This window comes from Trachurus trachurus, assembly GCF_905171665.1.
Source record: "Trachurus trachurus genome assembly, chromosome: 3".
Lineage (NCBI taxonomy): Eukaryota > Metazoa > Chordata > Actinopteri > Carangiformes > Carangidae > Trachurus > Trachurus trachurus.
The window spans coordinates 30,967,447-30,976,403 of record NC_139893.1 but is presented as its reverse complement, the minus strand read 5'-3'; positions in this window follow the sequence as shown (position 1 = coordinate 30,976,403).

The following is an 8,957-nucleotide window of genomic DNA, read 5'->3' as shown; positions in this document are numbered from 1 at the left end:
TGCATACCTAATAATATGAAATACAACCACTGGCAAGAACTCATCAACATTACTGTTCTAAGAGGAAAAATAATTAAACAGTGAAAGTGGCAGCAGCATTTAAGTCTGATAGGGGGGTCGACGGCTTTAGAATAAGCTCTCCCCAGATACGACGAACGCTCAGTCTCAGCTTTAATTATAACCTCATTAATCAATAAAATGAAAGACAAAAGAGTCCTTAATTTATAAAGACTGTTCCCAATTCACAGCCACCTGCTCAAACCATTAAAAAAATGTCTTGCTCTCAACGTGTGTGCGCGTATTTATATGGATACAATGACCGGAGCACAGAGGAAATCCCATCGCCGCAGGAGCGAGCTGAAGCACCTGTTCGCCGGCCGAGCACCTCCTCTGAACCAGACTGAACCAGATCCTACCCACTGACCCCCAGACAGGGATTACAATGTTGTGTGAGTCAGAACAGCCGGACCATCACACACCCTGCTGAGTGTGTTACTGTCCACACCGTTTCTCCGGCCATACACACACACACACAGAAGGTACAAAACTGACCTCTACTGAAAATGTGCTGTTGATTTGTACAGTTCAAATTCATCTGTAAGTTGTACTGTTTTCCCACCCATCTTTGTCTTTTTATTCAGCAAATTAATGACGGCTTCGGGCAGAAATATCGTCTTAAACTAAATTTATTATTTTGTTTGTGCAATTTATAACGGGGGAAAACATGCAGCTTTTTACATTTCAATCAGTTATTTCATCTTTGATTTTGTTGTATGACGACAGACACACAAATCTTGTTTTATCTCTGTAAATGGTCATATATTGATATTTCAGTACAACTGCTGTCACATTTTGACACTGCCACTAATAGGTGAAGAGGATTATCATATGAAGTAGATGAGGAAAACATAATATAATCAAATTACTTAAAGTTCTATAAGTGAAAGGGGCTACAAATGTGATGAACAGCACATGCTTCTGTACTTGGCCTGTACATGACCATATCATACAGATTGAAGATGTCTTTCCAGGGTCATCATGGATGTCCTTCCTGACAGGAAGCTGAGCAGGCATTTGGTATGTGATGGGTCAGTGTATTAGGGGGCCCAGCTAGCCAATCGTGTTGCCCCGTAGCTGAAGTCCAGGCCATCCCACCAGCCCCTGCCACCTGTCCTTCACCCCCCCCCCTCAGGGTGTGGGGGAGAGGGTGACGGCCAGATGGCTCTTGAGGTCCAAGCAGCATCCTGAGTGCAGCATCCTCCCCACCCCCCAGCCTCAGAGCTCCTGGTCCCACCTCCACCCTCTGACCCTCCCTCCCCTTCCCCAGTCCAAACCCCTGAGCCCCAGCGCTCGTCAGTGCTGCATGACTGAGCAAACACAGTCCTTCACCAAAATAAATCCCCCCATCTCTCCAATGCAGCTGCTTGGTTTGCAAGAAAAGCTTAACCCGTGCTTAAAAGAGCCTTCTTCTGTGCTGGCAGAACAGTGTTCGTGACATTAAGATTTTCACTATCACCAAATGCCAGAACCTTCTCCTGATGCTGAAAAAAAAAACACCTTAAAAGAGAAAATGGTTCACATTGTCGTACATAAAATAATGAGTGGTGGCCACTGCAATCTCTGAAGATAGAAATCATCCATCTGAGCTATCCAGGCAGACTGGCTGGAGAAGAGCAACTGTTAAAGAGGGATAATGTCTACAATGGGCTCTAAATAATCTCACAAGGTTGCTCATTTGTCATCACACTATCCTATCTCCCTGATATTACATTCAATTAGTTTCAGATACCAGCAGTGCAGGGCTGCTGGCGCGCACAATCAATCAAACCCTGTCAATGACAAATCGTCACCCCTCCAGTCGCTCTCTATATCTAGGCAACAGGCCAATGTAGCAGCGGAGACATGATGCGGGCCGGTGCTCACCAAGTCTAACGGATGTCTCAACCTGTGGTCACAATACAGCATCAGTACTCGCTAACCCTCCATTGAAATGTAACCTGTACTAGCCCAATGGAATTCATTATTATGTCTGTCGATTTTCAATAGCTACGTTTTTTCATACATCAGACAAAAGAGAGGTTGTTCTGTGCTGTACACTGCAGATATGGCCTTCATAGTTTGTTCGCTTGTTTAAGAGAATAATGCACCAGGGCACGGACTGCAGTAATCTGAGTGGTGGGTAGCACAGATGTTGCAGTCCTAATGAACAGGTTGGCAGCTGAGGGAGGGTACGGCCACTGTGACCTTGCCCATATGTCTGGCTAAATGTCCATTGTAGGAGGAAATACTGTCGAGAGAGAACTAAAAAACAAGGTATTATTTTCTATTGCCTGGATTATCTTAACAAGCACAAGCATCATGTCTCAAAAAAATTGAATGAGTTTCAGTGTTCCTGGGCTCAGCCTCAGGAGCATGGTGAGGGGCTCAGAAAAGTGGAAGAGGTAAGAAGAAAAATAATGAAACCCTGAAGAGGAAGAGCCCAGGTAAGGTGATTCAGCATGTGGACAGGCTGCCTCCATGATGCCTCCCTGTGGAGGTATGCTAGGATCATCCAGGAGGACAACTCAGGGCAGCCGCAGGACATGCTAGAGGGATATATGGATGGATGGATGGGGTGTGTATCAGGATGCAGGTACAGGTAAATCGTTGTTACTATAACATATTAAATCTATAATTGTATGGCCATTTGTTTCAGTTTAAAGGGATACTGTAGTTTAACATTTTGGCAATTGGCCCATTGCCATAATCCCTAGGTGTAGGAGTAGGTTCGTTACCTTTAATTGACCTTTCGCAAAACCCCGCCCCCGAACGGTCATTGTCCAATCAGACATCATAGCAACCGTTACTATGTAAACAAGGTCCGACAAGCTGCGGAACTCCGACAAGCAAAGTGTATTGTCGGACAGTAGTTACCCGAAGAGTTTGGCTGGGGGAGTCGTGTTCTTTCCCCTCCCAAGACTGAAAACACAACAGGAGAGGTGCCTACAATGGGTCAAACCGTGTGGAAGCCCCCTGCAGCCGGACCCTTCTCCCCCTCCCAGCTAAATGTCATGAAAATAAACAAGCATAGGCTACATAGCCTCCATCTGCTCCAAGGTAAGCTAGCAGGACTATGGGCTGTAGCCCAAATCACTCACTACTACAGTGTTTCCTCTAGGATTTTTTTTAAGGGGGGGGGGGCGATCGGACCTTACAACTTTCACTTTCACCAAACACTGCTGCAGCATGCGCACTTCTCTCTCTCTCTCTAGCTCTGTGTGTGTGAATGTCAATAACAAACAGCGCTATGAGGAGATGAATGAACGGAAGACATGCAGCGGTGTATTTGCGACAATTAAAAAACAGAAGGAGCTGTACGTATGAGGAAACACTGTAGCCTACTATAGTGTACTTCCACAGATTGAATCCTCTCGGTGGGGAGAAAAATAGAAAAGAAGAAGCTCTGGTCTCGGTCCGCGACACAAACACCACGTCCTGTTACCCGTATTCTCTTGCAGATGCGCCACATGATGCAATTTATGAATCGATAAAAGCCGTATTTTGATCACCATTATGTTTACATTGTGACCACGCAATTTTGTAGTGGTGTCAGAATGTTTAGTGATTATTAATATTCATAAATATAGCGCTCATATGCCTCTGAGACTCTGATGCCTCAAGACGCTCAATATAAAAACACTGTTTACACTCGGGCAGCGTTGAGAAGCTTGTCGGGCTAGCAACGGTAACTAAGGGGGGCGGAGCTTTTGCGAAAGGTCAATTGTTGGTGCAAGCTATTTTTAGAACGGCGGAGCAGAGCCGCTAGTTGCTCCGAGCTATGCTATGGAGGCTAATGGGATTTCTTGGATTCCCTCATCAAACTCATCAAATACACAATCCAACAACTCGCTATGAGATAATAACAGAACGTTACGAGAGTTGTGTTCGAGGTAAATTCATGCAAAACCACTGATGCGTGTTCCTGTCGGGGGCAGTTTTTCGGCAAGCAGTCTCTGCATTTACCTCAAAAACAACTCTGTCTCGTAACATTCCATTATTATCTCATAGCGTGGTGAATGTGCAGGTCACAACTTGTCCACCAGAGCGTTTTGGAGTTGTTGCATTGTGTATTTGATGAGTTTGATGAGGGAAACCAAGAAATTCCATCAGCCTCCGTAGCGTAGCTCTGCTCCGCTGTTCTAAAAACAGTTTGAACCGTCAATTAAAGGTAACAAACCTACTCCTAAAACTATAGGGATTATGGCAATGGGCCACTTTGCCAAAATGTTGAACTATCCCTTTAAATACTGATAGGCCAGTAGGACTATATTTTAATGAGGACTTTGCCTTAAATACTCTACACTTTGTTATTGATGAAGTGTCTGTTACTGGAGCACATTGCTATAATGTTATCGACCAGCCAGTGTCTCATCATCAAGTCTCACACCACTGGACCACTCTCTAAATCTGGCAGCTGTGGAACGAACCACTGGAGCTTACTAACTAGCCCTCTCCTGCTGAGTGTGTAACCTGAGGTTCAGGATTAAGTCCATCTTGTGAAGGAAATAAACAAAGCCATGTAGGATTTCCCACTCATCTGTGTCTCTTAACTAATTATGAGAGTGTAACAGAGTGACTGCAGCAGGGCAGTCAGCGGCGCACACATCCACCGTAAACACCTCATTATCCTACAGAACCCCACCCAACCGTATCAAACGCTTCTTAATGAGCAGTCAGAAACTAGACCGCAGAAAATAAATACATAATTTCCAATAGCTCTGATTGAGCAATTAGTGTCACATTGCTTTTCATCTTCATTGAGTTGAATCAATAATGGATTCCATTAGAGGATGTTCTCTGTCACCTTCGGAATGTCCTTCGTCGTCTGTATCAGGCACAAGTGGAGACTCGGTCTTTATTCTAAAAACATCATGTTGGTGCTGAAATCGTGCACATTTTTTTGATTAGTGTTCTCCTGATGGTCTGCTTGAAGACCTTGTAGTTTCTCAGCATAATGAACCCTGGCTGTGCATAATGATCATATTGTGAGCACTGTTTTCCCGCCAAACACGTGGGTAGCCTTACAACAGAAAAGCACAGATCTGTTAACAGAGTCTGTACTTTAACTGTGTTCAACATTAGTGCTGTAGAACTGGACCGTTTCCATATAAATCAAAGAGCAGTTGAATAACATGTAATTCAGTGTCTCGGTATAGCGCTCCATCGAGAGCCAGGCTGCATGGGAGGTGGGGATATCCCATATGCTGCGCAGACATTGTTAATCAAAGATCGGCTCACAGCTCCTTTTCTTTGACTGTGCTCCAATAAATGAAGCACGTCTGTGTAGACCTGGAGTTCACAGGTATTCAAATCTTTCTGAACCTAATTTCACGCTGGCTCTCACAAATGTGTGGTAGGGGAGACACAACGCATAAATCAAAAATGATAAATATGTAGCACGTGCTGCCGTTGTTAGACAAAAAACAACTTTTTGGTAACTCAAAGTGACCTCTTTTTCCAGAAATAATGATTTTGTATATGTTTTCGGGAAATAAGTAATATTGGGTCAAAAAAAAAAAGACTTCTGATGCCTTGAAATATTCACGCATACCCTTCCCTTGTTTTAAATGATTTCTATAGTGTTTTCTATTCAGTTCCTGAAGGGTAATGTACCATATAACACCCATCGTTCCAAAAGAACTTAAGCAAAAAAAAAAAACCTTTGCCAACATTTCACTTTACAGTTAAAGCAGTTCAGGACAATGCTGAAAGGCAGATAAAACAGACATGGTGTAGATCCTTAATCCTTCTCCGTCTGCAGCTTTTCAATACATAACATCAAGGATCAAATCTCCTGGAATCCTGTAGTCCAAGGATACTGACCGACTACAAATAGGCGGGTTTCTGATAGTCTGCAGTTCTGCTCCATCAAACACAGAGCCTCGACTCACCAAAATACAATACATCCCTCTCTGCTTTCCCATGTAGGTCCATGATTGCTACTCAATGAACATTAATATATGGAGCAAGGGACAATTGAGGGACTAAATCTACAGAGAGAACAAAATCCAATTACCTCCTGCTGGGGCGAGTATCTCATATAGGATCGTGAACTCACACAGCCTAGGTAATTGTCGGGGGACATTGAATCTTACTGCATGGGAGCCTGGGGTAATTCTCCAACAATGACTGTCCGGGTGTCCACGTTCCTACCTCAGTGCTTTCAATTTATTTAAGTCGGCTGATGTCCATTAAGAATGGAGGTGTGTATTGGCTAAGTCTAGCGCAGCCTCTCTTCCCTGGAGAGCGCCGGGCCACGTCTGATCTCCGGCCTGATGATGCCACCACATGTGCATCGGCAGGTGAGGAATCTGATGAAATCTAGACATGTCACTGCTCATATAGTACAAAGAGTGAACACTCACAATAAGAAAGAAGGTATCAGAGCCCAATGAACGAAAAAAAGTTTGGATGAGATTTTGTAAATACAGGTGCATCCACACACAAGACAAAGATGCCGAAGTTAGCTCCCTGGGAAAGGATCGGCAGTCTGGAAAATTGGAAAAACAGCAGCTGGGGCTTTGGTCGCATCAATTAATATTCATGTTCTACATAATCCCATGTGACTAATTTAACACACCTGATCAAATCAATAATTTACAGGGGGAGGACCAGGGAGGACGGGACAGAAATGAGGAAAAGGAATAAACCCTCTTATTACGTTTAATCCCTGGCACACCTCTGACAGAGGGACTGAAGTCCAGCAAGCCTCCAGTGCAGTCCATACCATCGGAAACAGACTTCAGCCTGTCTACTCCTGGGCCCCACGTGTTGGAAACTCAGATGAGGTCACCCACCCAGAGGATTTGGGGATGCCCCCGTTTTGCCACCTTAGCTGTAAACACATAGTAAACAGAGCCATAGTTGCAGCACTAAACCTGTAACTGGGTTGATTCGGTCCTCACTGCAGCAAAGGAGGAGAAATTCAGTCAACCAGTGACCACCACCACATTAAAAAGGTTCATACACCTTAACAGCTGTCAGTTGTCTTCATCCTAAATCCTAAATCCTTCATCTGCAGTCGAGCCACGGAAACCCAGAGAGCCAGAGCTATATGAGGTTTGCATATAACAACAGTGCTACATCAACATCATGTGGAAAATGCAGAGCGAAGCTGAAACGGGGAAAATGAGTTGCGGTATCAAGTGCTCCATCAATCTTAGTGCGGACTACTGAAGTAATTCTACACAACCACAAAGCATCAAAGAAGACGTAACAGACGCCTTGATGCTTTCACTCACTCTCTGGCGTTAAATCAATCACATTAAGCTTCCTTTGACACTTTGTAAAGGTGATAAAGGTCAGATTATGTCAGAATACAGGCGTTTTCTCCATGACAAGACAAGCTGTCTTGGATTTTTCTTCGTGACAACTTTGAATCAAAACATTAAATGCAAAGACTTTCATAGTGTTGTTCATTTAGGTAGCACCAGTTTTGTTTTGTGTGTTGACCACCTATGAATCATCAGCTTATCCTGATTCAACCATCAACACTCAAAATCTATCTTCAAAGGTTGCCTGTGCACACTACACTCAAAAGTACCCACTCAGCCTTGGGGTACTCTCAGAGTGTCACACTTCACAGAGCAGACAGGTAGAGCTGGAGGATAAAACGAGGAGCAGCCATTAACTCACCCTTTTCTGGTCCTCCAAGCAGTGCAGCACAGCCTTCCTCCTCGCATGCTGTTGTGGACTCGCCTCTGCTCCTTTCTCCATCTTCCCATAAGTGTGAGTGAGTCCTCAGGCTCTTCCACGGCTAAATATCCTTAACGGGAATTAAGGGAAATACCTGCTTATAGTATTTCAGCCCCCTTCCCACTTGGTTCCTTGTTGTTGTGCATGAAGGGTCTATCCAAAAAAAGGAAAAGCCGTCTGTCCATCAACTTTGCTTCATGATAAAGACGGCGCCCAACCTCAGGGGGGATCCAACCTCAGCCACAGGCCGCGTCTCAGTCATATTGATGCTTGATGGTTTTCCTGTGCAGTTCCTGATGAAGAGGGGGTGGCCTGAGGTGAGCATCAGGGCACAGGGCAAGAACCGGAGATAACCAGAATGGTCCTCTCTCCCAAAAACATCATCAAATCCTAAAAGAAGAGGTGATCCTCAATATGTGAATCAGTCTGTCTCCCACTGCCCATAAAATGTGAGCAGGTTTCCGTTTTTGTGTATCAAAATGAGTTCAGGGAACATCCACCAGTAAAAAAAAAAAAAAAAAAGAAAAACCCCAAAAAACTTCCAGCAAAAGAAGATGTGTAAAAGCTGGTGTCATTCACAGCCTAGGTCACATCTGGTATCCTGACAGTGAAGAAGAGATAAGAGTTAAATTCAACAGGATAGCAAAGTCCATTTTATAAATGGGATAAAACACATCTGATAGCATACTAGAAGTATTTCAGAGGTCTTCTTGACTTGAATTGACTGATAAGTTACAAAATAAAGCAACATTTTTATTATTTGTCAACACATTCGATGAAAATACCCAACTAGTCCATCTTTTTTTTTTTTTTTTTTGAACAGTCTGTTTATTGAGTTTTACATATTACAAAGACAATAGTGTTCTGATTACAGATCTAAATACAGTTTAACCCAGAACAGATACCACCCCCCCCCCCCACCCCCATCCCTCCGGCACCCAGCCCCAACTAGTCCATCTTTAAATGCTTTACATGTTCTCCAGCCTGTCTGCAGCATTCCGCCTCAGCTTCATTACATCCCACTCACTTTCCCATTACTTGAAAAAGGTTAAGTAATTCACACAGCTGAGCATTTCTGGTTTGTAGACAGTTGACAGTGCTACTGCGACAGTGCAAATTTGGAATTATTTTCCACCCAGGACTAATGCCCACTTTGTGTGACTATTTACAGCAGCATAATGGAGTGTGTGAGACCGACTAAAAACAAATAACACAGTGAACAC